We start from the raw sequence: 15752 nt of genomic DNA, 5'->3' as shown, positions 1-15752 counted from the left end.
CATAAACTTTACACCCGCGTAGAAAAAATAAATGACGTGATGTGGAAAAGAAGACTTTTATTTTATGATCACTTACCACGAATGGGCCCAATGAGATTGACAAGCAATATCTTTACCTACTTTCTGGGAAAGAAAACCAAAGAACTCTGGTTCACGGAGGTGAAAAGAGACTTACAAGAAGTGAGGATTACATGTGACGATATCCGGGAGCGTATTCCTTTTAAGGTGAAAGTCAAAGAGCAGCAGAGTTTCCAGAAAAGCCTAAGCTTAAAACAGGCAAGACGTGATCTGAAGAAAAGAAGGAAGGAAGGAAGGAAGGAAGGAAGGAAGGAAGGAAGGAAGGAAGGAAGGAAGGAAGGAAGGAAGGAAGGAACAATATCGAGGATGAGTGAGATGTTACTGGGCAAATTATAAAGCTCAAGGATGAAAACAGTTGTATTAACGTGGTCCATAGCCCGCCGGAACAACAACAACAACATAATAATAATAATAATAATAATAATAATAATAATGGTTATAGACTGAGGTCACGCAACGTGACAGAAGAGCTTTTTAACATTGCAGCAGACATCCGCAAAAGACATCTGAAATTTTATGGGCACGTCCGCGGGCTGCCGGCAAGTAGACTGACACACAAGATTCTCACCTACATAGAACATCTAAAAAATATTCCATGGGTACTGGAATTGAAGAAAGACCTGGAAAAAGCCCAGATGAACTCAACTGACATCGCGGACAGAAACCTCTATGGGAAAAAATTAATGGATGGAAAGTGCAACCAGAGAACGAAGTGAAAAAGAAGACTGTAGCAAAGTGGACAGACGAACGAAAAACGATCCACGGAGAAAGGATGAGAGTTGTTTGGCAACTCAGAAAACAGAATCTTTAGAATCGTTGGGTCCATACGCACATAACAATAATAATAATAATAATAATAATAATAATAATAATAATAATAATAATAATAATAATAATAATAATAATAATAATAATAATAAAATAAGGTAGCTCGATATCCCTTCAAACCTGTCGCACACATTTGTGTAAACTTTACTCTCACTGTTTCAGCTGGCTGATGTTCCAACAACCGCCAAAGAGCTCGCTTGTTGATGCGTATCTGTTCCGATCTAGGGATGCAAACGTTTTCAGAAATGTTCACAAAGTAGAGTGTGCTATATGTCATTTAATATGCATATATAATTAGAGTGTGTCGAGCCTTTATAAGAATGTAAACTGATTTAGATAGTCTCATGAAATGAAGTAATTTGTGTGTCGCCTTAAAACTGAATGTGGCATTTGATTGTTAAATTTTTCACAGTTAAAATTAATCTATTGCAAAGGGAAATAAATTGAGAAAACTTAACGGTTATGATCCAGATCACATATATATAAGGTGTAAATTTGTGTTTGAAAAATATGTTCATTTACATAATTTTCCCTGTAATTTTTGTTATTTTCCAACAGCACTTATATTTTTTGTAAATATTATAACTTCCAGTATAAAGGGACATAAAGCTTAAAACATTCCCTTGCTTCCCTCACGCTTACCACCTCCTTCTTTGAATACATAAATAATATGAAGTGATTTTGAACTCACCTTCTTCTGTATGCACGTGAAGGACAGCTGTAGTAAGCAGTCAGAGTATATTTCTTTGAGTGCTGCCGATGGGGCTTCTTCTTTAGGCGATGCTATTTCATTCTCCTCTACGAAGTTCTCTCGGTCTGACAGGCTGTTGCTGTGCCTAAAGCTGAGGAATCTTGCCGTCCTGTTCCCTGCATCCTCCTGACCAACATCCCCCATAGCTTGAGAAACATTCTGCTGTTCCACACGTACTGTCTCTTGTGTACTGAGCTCAACTTCTCCTCTTTCTGCACTACCCCCACCAATATTGTGTCCTATTGACGAATCACTTTGAACCGAATCAAACACTCCGCTTCGTGAACTGCTGTATGAAACTGAATACGGACGATGCCTATGTCTTGAAAATCCTTCAGGAGGAGAAACATATCCCCTCACTTCCACTGGAATGACGTATTCTGGTGCTGCTTGCTGAACACTCGCTGGTAGCTCTGAAGATGACGCAGCGCCAGGTTGGAATTGGCTGGTGTATGCTAATTGAACCCATAACAACGGAAGAAGAAGAAGAAGCCACGTGGGTAAGGAATCTCGTATCCTTACCATCGTGTACGATCCTTGAGCCTGCTGACAGATTGTGGAGCTTCATAGGGCACACGCAGGTGTTTTATCTCCAGCTGGAATACGGTCAGCGACTTCCCCCTCCTCAGCCACTCCCCATTCCCTTTCAAAACTTTACGTCGCTGCTGATTCGTGACATACGGGTTATGCATGTCAGTTCATAAACTTCAGAAACATTGACGGAAGAGAAATTTCATTTCACGGAGTTAAGAAGAATTTTATGATACTTAGTGGCGGAAATGCGTGATTGTCTTCATAACAATGATAATATTATGGACTGGTTTCAATGGCTGGAGGTCAGGCAGAACGTGCGGGGTCGAGTTCTTTGCTGTTAAATACGATATTATGACTTAATGCAGTGCTTTTTAATTTGAAAATTAAGGATTTTTTTTTTGCTATTTTGTTTTACGTCGCATCGGCACAGATGTCATGGCGACGATGGGGAAGGAAAGGCCTAGGAATGGGAAGAAAGCGGCCGTGGCCTTAATTAAGGTACTGTCCCGGCATTTGCATGGTGTGAAAGTGGAAAACCACGGAAAACCATCTTCAGGGCTGCCGACAGTGGGGCTCGAACCCACTATCTCCCGATTACTGGATACTGGCCGCATTTAAGCGACTGCAGCTATCGAGCTCGGTATTTAAGGAATTTAGTTAAGTAGGCAAGCTTTCTTGAATTATTCAGGAACCTTGCAATGTTGGAGCTGTGTAATTAAGACTTTAACATTGTCTTGACAAACTCATCACAAGAAAGAGCGCGAAGCCAGTAAGTTAGCTGGCCTTTTCTGTGCCCGACAATGACAATTTTATCAGTCGCGGGCATACCTTAAACACTTCAGAGGCAATAAAACGGCACAAAGCTAGAAACGAATGATTTTATTTATCATAATTTTTTTTTAAGAATTGGTTTTACGTCGCATCGGCACAGATGTCATGGCGACGATGGGGAAGGAAAGACCTAGGAATGGGAAGAAAGTGGCCGTGGCCTTAATTAAGGTACTGTCCCGGCATTTGCCTGGTGTGAAAGTGGAAAACCACGGAAAACCATCTTCAGGGCTCCCGACAGTGGGGATCGAGCCCACTATGTCTCGAATGCAAGCTCACAAATGCGCGCCCCTAATCCCATGGCTATTATCTTCCTTATAGGAACTTTCACTTGTCACAAGTCTCGACTACCAAGAGACATTGTTGGGTTATTAATACTACAAAACAATTTACAATTCTTCTTAGTCTCCTTCCTCATTTATCAGGTCGGAAATTGATTTGGATTTGTCCCAGTTTTACGACCGAATGTTGAGGGATGTATTAACTATTGAGTGTTTCTGTATCTTCTTTATTTATTTTACAATTGGCTTTACGTCGCACCAACACACATAGGTTTTATGGCAACGATGGAATAGGAAAGGGCTAGGAGTGAAAAGGAAGCGGCCGTGGTCTTAATTAAGGTACAGCCCCAATATTTGCCTGCTGTGAAAATGGGGAATCACGGTAAACCATCTTTAGAGATGCCGACAATGGGGCTCGAACCCACTCTCTCTCGAATACAAGCTCACAGCCGCCCGCCCTTAACCACACGACCAACTCGCTCGGTTTTCTGTAGTGCGGTGTCTAATATGAAGATGAAATAACTATTTACAATGTGTTTATTACTACAGTAATTAGCTGCAGTCGTCGGAAGCCCGCGTTGGATTCTCGGTATTGCCCGAGAAAGCTGGTAGGTGGATGCAGGACGAATACAAGGACACGAGTTTATATTTTACTCGAATGACCAATTATTTACCTTAGCAGTGTTTAAAATACACAGATAAATAAATGAAACTTGTAACATAATAGGCTTATTTTCCACACTCTGAAGTCATAGTCTACTCGACAATAGTTTATGGACCGGGCGAGTTGGCCGTGCGCGTAGAGGCGCGCGCCTGCGAGCTTGCATCCGGGAGATCGTGGGTTCGAGCCCCACTGTCGGCAGCCCTGAAGATGGTTTCCCATTTTCACACCAGGCAAATGCTGGGGATGTACCTTAATTAAGGCCACGGCCGCTTCTTTTCCAACTCCTAGGCCTTTCCTATCCCATCGTCGCCATAAGACCTCTCTGTGTCGGTGCGACGCAAAGCAACTAGCAAAAAAAAAAAAAAAAAAGTTTATGGCGATTATGAGTGATGGGAAGAGTACAGTTACCTCAGAAATATTTATTTATTGAATCCATTTACCCTCCATCGTTAGTTATCCCCCAGAGGAGTCCCACCTCTACCGCCTCAAGGGCAGTGTTCTGGAGCGTGACCTGAAGCGCGAGATTTTGTGTTGGGGATACAACTGGGGAGGAGGTACCTCGCCCAGGTGGTCTCACCTGCTATGGCAAACAGGGGCCTTGTGGGGGGATGGGAAGATTGGAAGGAATAGGCAAGGAACCACTTCGAGGATGACTGAGGTAGGAATCGACCCCCCCCCCCCTCCACTCAGTTGACCTCCCGAGGCTGAGTGGACTCCGCTCCAATCCTCGTAGGCCTACCAGTTTATAAATTTCGTGCTAAAGCCAGGAATCGAAACCGGGCCTCTGAGTGTGCCAGCATATTATTAAAAATTAAGGCCATGAGCACTCCAGACCACAAATGTAAGTCCATAAAAATGTTATCATACTCGATCATGGGTACGTTCCGTGTGCCTTTCGTTATACGTCTCTTGCTTTTTCCCACAATTTTCTTATGGTGGGAATAGAGTCTTTTGAACAGACACTCATCATTTATTATTTGCTAGTGGAAGGTTCGGATTGGAATGGAAGTGGTCGTGGCGATATTAACGTGCATTATTTGTCTGGTGTGAGCATGTGGAAAAAAAAAAATATATCTTCCGATGGGGTTCGAATTTCCCGAATGCAAGTGACGGCCACGTGACTCGCAGCCAAGTCGCTAGGTCCACCAATAATATTAGTTCTTTCCATAAAGCCCAATGTTTATACTCTCCACTGATGCAATTTCCAGCTCTTACAACGTAGTGCAACTGGTATCCTGTATACACAGCGTGATTCAAAGCACCACCGAAAGTACTGTTTCTACTACTAAATGTTTTCATTTCTCCCCTGAAGTGGAAGGTGGGCCTCCTAGACGGTGACGCCGTTTTTCAGGCCAGGAGATTTGCAGGCCTAGTCCCTCTGCGTCTCCCGAATACAGAGGCGTAGAGCCACGATTGAACCGTGGCCGCCCATCCTCTGCTCGGTTGGTCGGTCGGAGTGCAGAGCTGTCGGACCACGGACCAGCCGTGGCCACTTGTGCGCCGAGACCCACTCTGCATCCGCCGACGCCACCAACAACGCTCAGTATGTTGTGCGAGAACTCATATGTGGAAATGCATAGTTTGGGTCCTGTGGGTGTCAAAGTTTGGTAATGCTTAGGGTACGGGTACGGATATGCATTTCAAATTTCGGCAAGAAATCTCCAACACAAAAAGAGCATTAAAGTGCATTATACACAAGAGGTTGGAACTGCCAACCTCCTATTTTATTACAGAGCCTAAACGTGATGTTCAGTATATGATATATTCAGTGAAACATTTTGAACAGTTATTTTGGTAAATATGTAGACGAAGAAAAATTAGTTCAGAATCCGCCCTTCTAGAACATTCATTAACATAGAGCAAAATAATTCAACCTTTTTTTTACCGGGTAAGCTGGCCGTGCGATTAGGGGGGCGCAGCTGTAAGCTTGTATCCGGGAGATAGTGCTTTCTTCCCACTCCTAGACCTTTCCTATCCCATCGTCGCCATAAGACCTGTCTGTGTCGGTGCGACGTAAAGCCACTAGCAAAAAAAAAAAAAAAAAAACATTTTTTTTTCATTTTCTTGCAGCAACGTGGGTGTTCCTTATGGATTTGAAGCCACTGAGCGTGATTCTAGCGCTGGTTTTTTTAGCATCTTCTAATTTTTGGGGGGTTTATTTGTAGGCCAGTTTAGAAGACCAATAAACAGATAAAACTGGAGTCGAAAAGATGATCAAATGTCAGTGATTGGTAATGAAGGAGACCTTTCATAAAATGTGGTTTAAATCAGTTAGACACAAAGGCTAATCAAACATCAAACTCCGTTTATAAGAGCTTTGGCTCGAAGGAGTGAAGTCGATGTGATCAGTTGACTCAGACAATTGCATTGGACAGGTCGAGGCTCCGGCGTCCTACTGGATTTTGTTCGCTTCGACTAATTATTTATTAATAATTCACTTATATGTAATTACATTTTAACAAGTTTTGATAGATAAGGTAAAAACAGCTGTCTGTAGCTGTTAGTGGATATTAGTAAGGATGAGTTTCGACGTTCGCCGTCTATGATAACGAATTCAAACAGCCTTAACGTATTAAAAACTTGCTGTAGTACCCGGCGTTGCATGGATCATTTTTGAATGTTTACCTTTAAGTTTTGTATTACCTGTTAATTGTGTGTGAGATGATTTTTCATAGAATTCCTTACTGATATAGGCCTATTGATTGATATCTGACGATCTATTATGTAGTTTTAGAGTTATTTAGATGTGTTTGATTTCAAATTTTAGATTTAATTTTCGCGTAAAACTTTGTCCTTGTGGAAGCTCGAATTGGTCGGGAAATATTTGATCCTTTCAAAACAATAATAAGTGATAAGTAAATGTATTTACACGTCACACTGTACATATGACATGGCCCTCTGACCCCAACTTGGCAGGTTCGATCCTGGCTCAGTCCGGTGGTATGTGAAGGTGCTTAAATCCGTCAGCTTCGTGTCAGAAGACTTACTGGCACGTAAAAGAACTCCTGCAGGACTAAATTCAGGCACTTCGGCGTCTTCAAAACCGTAAAAGTAGTTAGTGGGACTTAAAGAAAATATTATTATAATATTATTATTATTGTTGTTGTTGTTATTATTATTACATATGATGTACACGATTCCAAATGTCATTTAGACTGTCACCAATCAGACTTGCGATCCAAAAAGGAGTGGTTTCAATACTAATCTCGGTCATTTCAGACGATTTACTTTTAATCCCATCTCAGCTCCGGTCCAAATGGAGGCTGAACGTGGACTTAAACGGTATTCAGAGTATTACAATTCATCTCAGCGGCACAAACAATGGATTTGAAATTAATATCGGTTATTTTCCATTACTTTTGCATGATATCACCTTCTAAATCCCATCCCTAACGAAGGTTTCATCTCCATAGTATTTTTTTTCTTCATATGGTAAGTCATATGTGTATCAAGTTTCGTTGAGAACTATCCTGGAACATACCCACATAAATCGATAACCTTCGGTTATTTTTACATTTATTTACGCCCCTTCTCAACCTCGATTGTAACTGCGGCTAAAGTATGACTTAACCGGCATCCAGAGTGTCACAGTTCAAGTCAGCGATCTCGTAAGCAGTGGATTCGACATTAATATAAGTAGTTTTCGTTTGCTTTTAAATTTCAGCCCCTCTCCTAGGAGTGCTAGAGGTGTTTAACCCCCATAGTATTTTCTTCAGATAGTAAGGCAGTGTACCTGGTGTAACTGAGAGCTATTCTGGGACATACACACATACATCCGTATTCTCGGTAATTTTGGACATTTTCTCTTTCACCCCTCTCAACATCCATGACGATAGTATCTGAACATAGACAAAAACGACAACCGGATTGCCACTACTTATCTCAGTGGGCCCCCACCCAAACTATGGATTCTACATTAATATTGGCCATTTTCTATTATTTTTATATTTCGCCCCTTTCCACCCCCGCCTATAGAGGTGTCTTACCCCACAGCTTCGTTTCCCAAATACCGAGCTCGATAGCTGCAGTCGCTTAAGTGCGGCCAGTATCCAGTATTCTGGAGATAGTGGGTTCGAGCCCCACTGTCGGCAGCCCTGAAGATGGTTTTCCGTGGTTTCCCATTTTCACACCAGGCAAATAAAGCCAGGGCCGCTTCCTTTCCACTTCTAGCCCTTTCCTGTCGCATCGTCGCCATAAGACCTAACTGTGTCAGTGCGACGTAAAGCAACTTGCAAAAAAAAAAAAAAAAAAAAAAGTTTCCCAACTAGCAAGTCAGCAAGTCATATGTGTACCATGTCTGTTTGATAGCTATGCTGGAACATACATACATCCCTAATCTCGGTCATTTTGGACATTTTCTTTTTTCGTCCCTTCTCATCCCCCATGCTACTGGGGCTGAAAATGGACTTAAAATACATCCGGAGTGTCACTATTCATCTTAGCGACCCCGAAAACTATGGATTCAATATTAATATTGGACGTTTTCTATTGTTTTTATATCTCACCCCCCTCCCACCCTGACCCCTAAGGGTGCTAGGGTCGTCATACCCCCACGCGATTTGTCTCCCGATAGTGTCATAAGTGTACCAAGTTTGGCTGAAATCGCTCCAGTGGTTTAGGAGGAGATGTAATACACACATGCATATACTGGCATTTGTACAATATACTGTACTGTATATAGGCCACGTCTCCACCAGTGGTGACGTTTATGTGGTGACCTCGAGCACAATGCAGATGTCCATTTCACTTTTCACTCCTAGCAACCTTTCCGGAGACCGACAATAGTTCGCGGTCTTCTAATTCTTACGAATCTTTTCAGTAACCCAAATGCACAGAAATCTTTCGACGATGCATCACATTGTTCACACAGGGATGGCACTGTAAGGAATGGAACGTATCATGGTTTCTCTCTTCTTCCAAAATTTGGAAGATTAGATCAGTCGTATGGCTTCAAGCCTTATCCTAATGAGATATCGTGTGATCTGGTGGAGGTCTTTCTAGTTGACACCCTTGGACGACCTGTACGTCTGGGTGTGTGGTGATGATGATGACGATAATGAGGGAGGGAGAGGGTAAAACCCGGTTTTGGCACATAGTCTACTCCTACCGAATAACATCAAAGGGCCAGTTCAAGGCTTAACACCATCACCATCAACACCGACATATCCACTCTTCTTCTTCTTCTTCATCTGTTTACTCTCCAGGGTCGGTTTTTCCCTCGGTCTCAGCGAGGGATTCCACCTTAACCGTCTCAACGGCAGTGTCCTAACGCTTCAGACTCTGGGTCGGGGGATACAACTGGGGAGGATGGCCAGTACCTCGCCCAGGCGGCCTCACCTGCTACATATGAACTCACTTCATATAAACACTGTGGAGAGGTTTGAAATTGAACCCAGGCTTTTGACACGCAATCTAGAGATTACAAATTGCATATCACTACCTCTCCTACCCTGTCAACCAACATTCTAATGGTGATACTTTTTCCACCTACGGGATTCGAACTAACTAACCACCGTGTCAGATCGTAAAAAGCAAGTAGCCTTAACGACAATGGCCACGAGGTGGGCTAGCCTTATCCTGATGCACGCAGACCTCATTTAAATCTGCAAAGTAGAGAGCAGGGATACCTGTGCGGAAAAGCTGGGGTCAGGACGTTAGTCTGGCATTGACGTTGTTTACTTCTCGACGGATGGTTAACTTGCCATTGTAGCCTGTGCTGCTGTTACCCGGGATTACTTACCGTACACTATACTATATTTACCGGGAGAGTTGGCCGTGCGGTTAGCGGCGCGCTGCTGTGAACTTGCATCCGGGAGATAGTGGGTTCGAACCTCACTGTCGGCAGCTCTGAAGATGGTTTTCTGTGGTTTCCCATTTTCACAGCAGGCAAATGCTAGGGATGTATCTTAATTAAGGCCACGGCCGCTTCCTTCCCACTCCTAAGCCTTTCCTATCCCATTGTCGCCATAAGACCTATCTGTGTCGGTGCGACGGAAAACAAATTAAAAAGTACTATGTTTAAAATACATTTCTCGCCTTGGTTGCTAGTACGGTTTATTGCTCGCAGTTTGTTGCAGTCACATGTTTCATCTCATCGAACGTAACAAATATGCCGGCCCCGCGGTGTAGTGGTAGCGTGCGTGCCTCTTGCCCGGAGACTGTTCAGGCGGTACATATGGTGGTAGAGGTTTTCACATTTCGTATGACGAAATGTATAATCTACAGTAATAGGCCATTTATTAAAAATAAATTCATGAAGCAACTTCTATTTTTTTTAAACTTTTGGTTATTTTTGATAGCTTCGTGCACAAAACATTCGTTCAAAATATTTATATATGAATCAAGTTCAATTTTTCAGTTTACTTGTCATTACTGTTATTATTAGAGCCCGGAATTTTATGCATTGATAGGTTAGAATGCAAACTTACTGAAGCGAGAAGCCAGTATAGTCTACCTTCACAACGACTATGCTATGGGGTTTGCATAAATATTAGGGGTACGGCCCATCAGAACTCTTATAAATTATGTTACTCTTTCTACATTATGGAAGAGCGGGTGGCCAACATTTCCTACTAACGAAATTAGTTTGCAATCTAACCTATTACAGCATGATAATCCGGGCTTTAGTTATTATATAGGAATGTTTGCATTAACAGTTGTTCCTCACTTCACGTTCCTGTGTTCATGTTAATCATGCCCCCCCCCCAATAATTACTGCCTGCGAGAATGATTGTTAAATGGTTTAGAATGCAATTGTTTACCGGGCGAGTTGGCCGTGCGTGTAGAGGCGCGCGGCTGTGAGCTTGCATCCGGGAGATAGTAGGTTCGAATCCCACTATCGGCAGCCCTGAAAATGGTTTTCCGTGGTTTCCCATTTTCACACCAGGCAAATGCTGGGGCTGTACCTTAATCAAGGCCACGGCCGCTTCCTTCCAACTCCTAGGCCTTTCATATCCCATCGTCGCCATAAGACCTATCTGTGTCGGTGCGACGTAAAGCCCATAGCAAAAAAAAAAAAAGAATGCAATTGTTTATCACAATGAAGCGGTTCCGTTCATACACGCTCCGTGTCTGACAAGGACTTTATGACATGCTCTTCAACGATACGAGTTTGAAGCAGTCGGGACGAGCACGAACGGAAACGACTTTGTAGTATGTAATACAGCTAGCGCTTGTAGTTCGTTATGGGGGATTGTGTTGTGTTATAACATTATAATGAATACCGAGAAGCTAACTGAATGTGATAAGGAATTCACATTTTTATATGGCCTGGAAAACAGAAGATAAGGTGACAATGGTCAATCAATCAATCAATCAATCAATCAATCAATCAATCAATCAATCAATCAGTCAATACTGATCTGCATTTAGGGCAGTCGCCCAGGTGGCAGATTCCCTATCTGTTGTTTTCCTAGCCTTTTATTTTCCTTAAATGATTTCATTGAACATCTCCTTGGTAAGTTATTCCAGTCCCTAACTCTCCTTCCTATAAATGAATATTTCCCCCAGTTTGTCCTCTTGAATTTCAACTTTATCTTCATATTGTGATCTTTCTTACTTTTAAAGACGCCACTCAAACTTATTCGTCTACTAATGTCATTCCACGCCATCTCTCCGCTGACAGCTCGGAACATACTACTTAGTCGAGCAGCTCGTCTTCTTTCTCCCAATTCTTCCCAGCCCAAACTTCGCAAAATTTTTGTAACGCTACTCTTTTTTCGGAAATCACCCAGAACAAATCAAGCTGCTTTTCTTTGGATTTTTTCCTGTTCTTGAATCAGGTAATCCTGGTGAGGGTCCCATACACTCGAACCATAATCTAGTTGGGGTCTTAACAGAGATTTATATGCCCTCTCCTTTACATCCTTACTACAACCCCTAAACACCCTCATAACCATGTGCAGAGATCTGTACCCTTTATTTACAATCCCATTTATGTGATTACCCCAATGATCTTTCCTTATAGTAACACCTAGATACTTACAATGATCCCCAAAGAGAACTTTCACCCCATCAACGCAGTAATTAAAACTGAGAGGACTTTTCCTATTTGTGAAACTCACAACCTGATTTTTAACCCCGTTTATCAAGATAAAATGGAAGGTGCTTGGAAAGAAAGAAAGAAAGAAAGAAAGAAAGAAAGAAAGAAAGAAAGAAAGAAAGAAAGAAAAACAATTGGGTAAGTGTATAACGTAATGAGTTCCAAGATAATCTTACAAGTAAAAGCCCCTTTTTTTATACGGTATGTTTTTATACAAATGATGTACTTCTATGTAGCCATTCAGCAATACCAGGTTCACTGCATACAAAGTCTGCAAAGGTATCTTTTACATGAAACGCTGTTCTCTCACTTCCAGCGTGTAGTGGGATGTTTCTTAAATGTCTACCTAACATCTTGATGTAGCCTAGTGTAAATGCGTAAGATGCAGGATGTTAGTATCATATTTAAATAATCTGGTTTTAATTGCATCTTTCTATTATATATTCCAAATTTATTTGAAAGAATTCAAGAAGCGTTTTCAGAAACTCGTCTTGCACGTGGATGCCGGTAGTTGTAATGTTGTTTCTTGACGTCATCAGCCTTAACGAGATGTGTTTTCTAACTTATAAGACCGAAAATGCCTCCATCACTCTTTTTATCATATAGGCTACCCCAATACATTTGTTGTTGGCAATACCAATTCCAACAAAACAGGAAACGTTTTCTTATTGTTGAAATGCCTGACGTCAAGTCTATAATCGTCTGACACCATGTTTAGCAGGTTCAAGTCCCGCTGGTTGAAAACAAATACACCATCAGAATCTTGGCCGACAGGATATGAGAGGGGCTGGTATACAATTTCTAATCACTAGATTACGAGCCAAAAACCTGGGTTAATTTCAAAATTATCCGCAATGGTCGTATGAAGTGAGGGTATATGACGCTGTTAATGGTGATTCATGCATCGGATGGGGACGTAAAGCTGTAAGCAGAACGCTTAGTGTTATTCGACAGGAGTAGGTTACGTGCCGACACCAGGTTTTACCCTCTCCCTACTTCACTATCATCATCACCACCACACATTCCGACGTGCAGGTCGCCCACGGGAGTCAAACAGAAAGAACTGCACCAACATGACCTTGGACACTCCCGGCACTAAAAGCCATACGATAAGTAAGTATTGTTGAAATGCAGAGATCCATTGTTAAATGGAGCCTACCGCGCGAGTTGGACGTGCGGTTAAGAGCGCGCAGCTGTGAGCTCTCATCCGGGAGATAGTAGGTTCGAACCCCACTTTCGGCAGCCCTAAAGATGGCTTTCCGTGGTTTCCCATTTTCACACCAGGAAAATGCTGGGACTGCACCTTAATTGAGGCCACGGCCGCTTCCTTCCCATTCCTAAGCCTTTCCTGTCCCATCGTCGCCATAAGACCTATCTGTGTCGGTGCGACAAAAAGCAAAAGCAAATAGCAAATGAAATAAAAATAATGAATGAATGGAGCCGTATTTATAACATGTTTGTCATCCAGGGCGCCAATACAATGAGGATAATCCCCGATTTTTCAAAAAGTCGTCAGCTGTTTCAAGCCATTACTCTTGTATAGTTATTGGCGTACATTTTAACAGCAGATGTGAGATTATAGCACTGAAGACTTCAATCACAATGATATAAACTGTACGGTACTGTGTCCCAATTGCTAAATTATTTCTATTTTTCTGTGTGAACCACCGTTAGCCAAGCATCTGGAAAATACTTTATATCTTTCTTAGATTAACTTCTCCTGTTACAAGAAAATTTACACGACCCATGCCGAATGGGTCTTGCACGCATACGACATGGGATTTTACTTTGGGTCTACACGCATAATTTTCCCAGCCCAATTCTTGGTCCACCTCCGAGGCAACACAATCATTTAGGGCAGAGCTCTTCATTCAGTCAAACATTATTACTTACAACCCTGGTAAAGAAATTCCTACCTAGCATTTACCTTAGAGACCTTGGAAAACGACGGAGAAACCACAGTCAGGTTGACCGGCATCGCGATTAAAAAAAAAAAAAACGGGACCTCCCGAATTCGTTTCCAGTGTCTTAACACTGTGCCACCTCGTTCGGTACACATATAATAAACACGCGTTGACCTATATTAATGAGTGTGTCTGTATCTAATCTGCATCTCAGTGCTTGTGCATGCGTAATCACAAAGCTATTATAAATATTGCAGCTGCAGAATGCAAGACACAATGGAATATTCTTAAAGCTTGTTATCGAAGAGCACTGAAGAAACAAGGAGAAATGAAGAATGGACAAGTTTAAAACACAATTAAGAAATGGAAATACGAAGATAGAAATGTCGTTTGTGCTCCCATTTATGAAGAAAAGAGAAACCATTATTTAGTTATTTGGGAAACTAAAACAGCCTGATACCGAATTACCAGAGTTCCGCAATGAAAAAGTATATTTGCGGCGGAGTAGAAAATTGCAAAACTTTAAAAAATAAATGATAGAGCAACGAAGAAAAAATCATCTGACAAAAGTAGTGGAAGAAAATTTAAAACCATCAACATAACTGTAGATAAACAACAATTAACAATACAACATAAAGCAAAATGAAAAGAAAGAGGGAAATTAAAAATCGAAACTAAAACGAAGAGAAGAGCTAATAGCTAGACACAGTAAGATAAATACGGGTATGACATATAAGTACAGCAAAAATACATAAATATTACATTATATACAATAGAGAGCACAGCAATGGGAAGAGAAAAAAGAATATGTAGGAAAGGAGGTAGGTTAAGTTAAGGAAGAATCGATTAAAAGAGGCATACGAAGAAAGAACGTCCAGTCAGAAGAAAAAAGTTAAGGAAGGTTGGAATGCGGGTATAAAAATTCTTTGAACAAGAGAGAGGCGGGCATATTATGTAATATAAAGGGGTGGATTTATCTGGTTTTGCGAATTGGGATATGTAGGAAAAGAAGGATATAGGTTCAGGGGAACGACATAAACCGTTAACAGCATTATATAGGAATCCAAGGTCGGCTACTTTCCTGCGAGTAGATACCGGGCGAAGGTTCAACGTATCCAGTATCCCATTGCTGCTCATGTTTCGACAATCAGATACTCTTGCTCTAACAGTGGCACAGAAGAATGACTGCATGCGGTCAATGTGATTAAGAATAGTTGGTGAAGAGGTAGACAAAATGGGAAACGCGAATGCAGTAATCTGTAGGATTGGTACATAGTAAGCCTCGAGGGCGTGGATATCGATGATGTCAGGAAATCTATACAACAACGTGACAATGCTCGTGAGGTTATCTTTTGTATATGGGGGACGAAAAAATTTACTGTCAAACAACACTGCTAAGTCGTTCTGTTCTGTAAGAGTTGGGAAAGGGTTACCGAGGAGGGAGTATTTACTAGGAATAGGGGATTTACGAAGCGTGATCGAGATAGGCTTAAGACGCCTTTTAGAACACCATTCAGAGAGAGATTTATGAACGTCCAAATAAGCGAGGGAGATGATAGCAACAATAAATCTCTGGGGCAAAAGGCGATAAATACTGGGTCTCCGCAATGAGTAAGCGGGGATGCTTACCTGGAAAACAAAAGCAAATGCTGGTTCATCAGCAAAAATGTGGCGTAAGAAAACAAAAAATGACCAGAGATTACGTCAGCTGCATTCATGAATTGTATCATAAACGACCGCTCTACTCCATAACATGCTGATAAATGTCTCAAGTAATATAAATTTAATCTTCAAAAGTATGGTATCGAGTGCAAAAAACTGCCTCCATACAAATAAGCAATAT

This window comes from Anabrus simplex, chromosome 7 (assembly GCF_040414725.1).
Source record: "Anabrus simplex isolate iqAnaSimp1 chromosome 7, ASM4041472v1, whole genome shotgun sequence".
NCBI classification, from domain to species: Eukaryota; Metazoa; Arthropoda; class Insecta; order Orthoptera; family Tettigoniidae; genus Anabrus; species Anabrus simplex.
Note: the sequence above shows the minus strand (reverse complement) of the source record.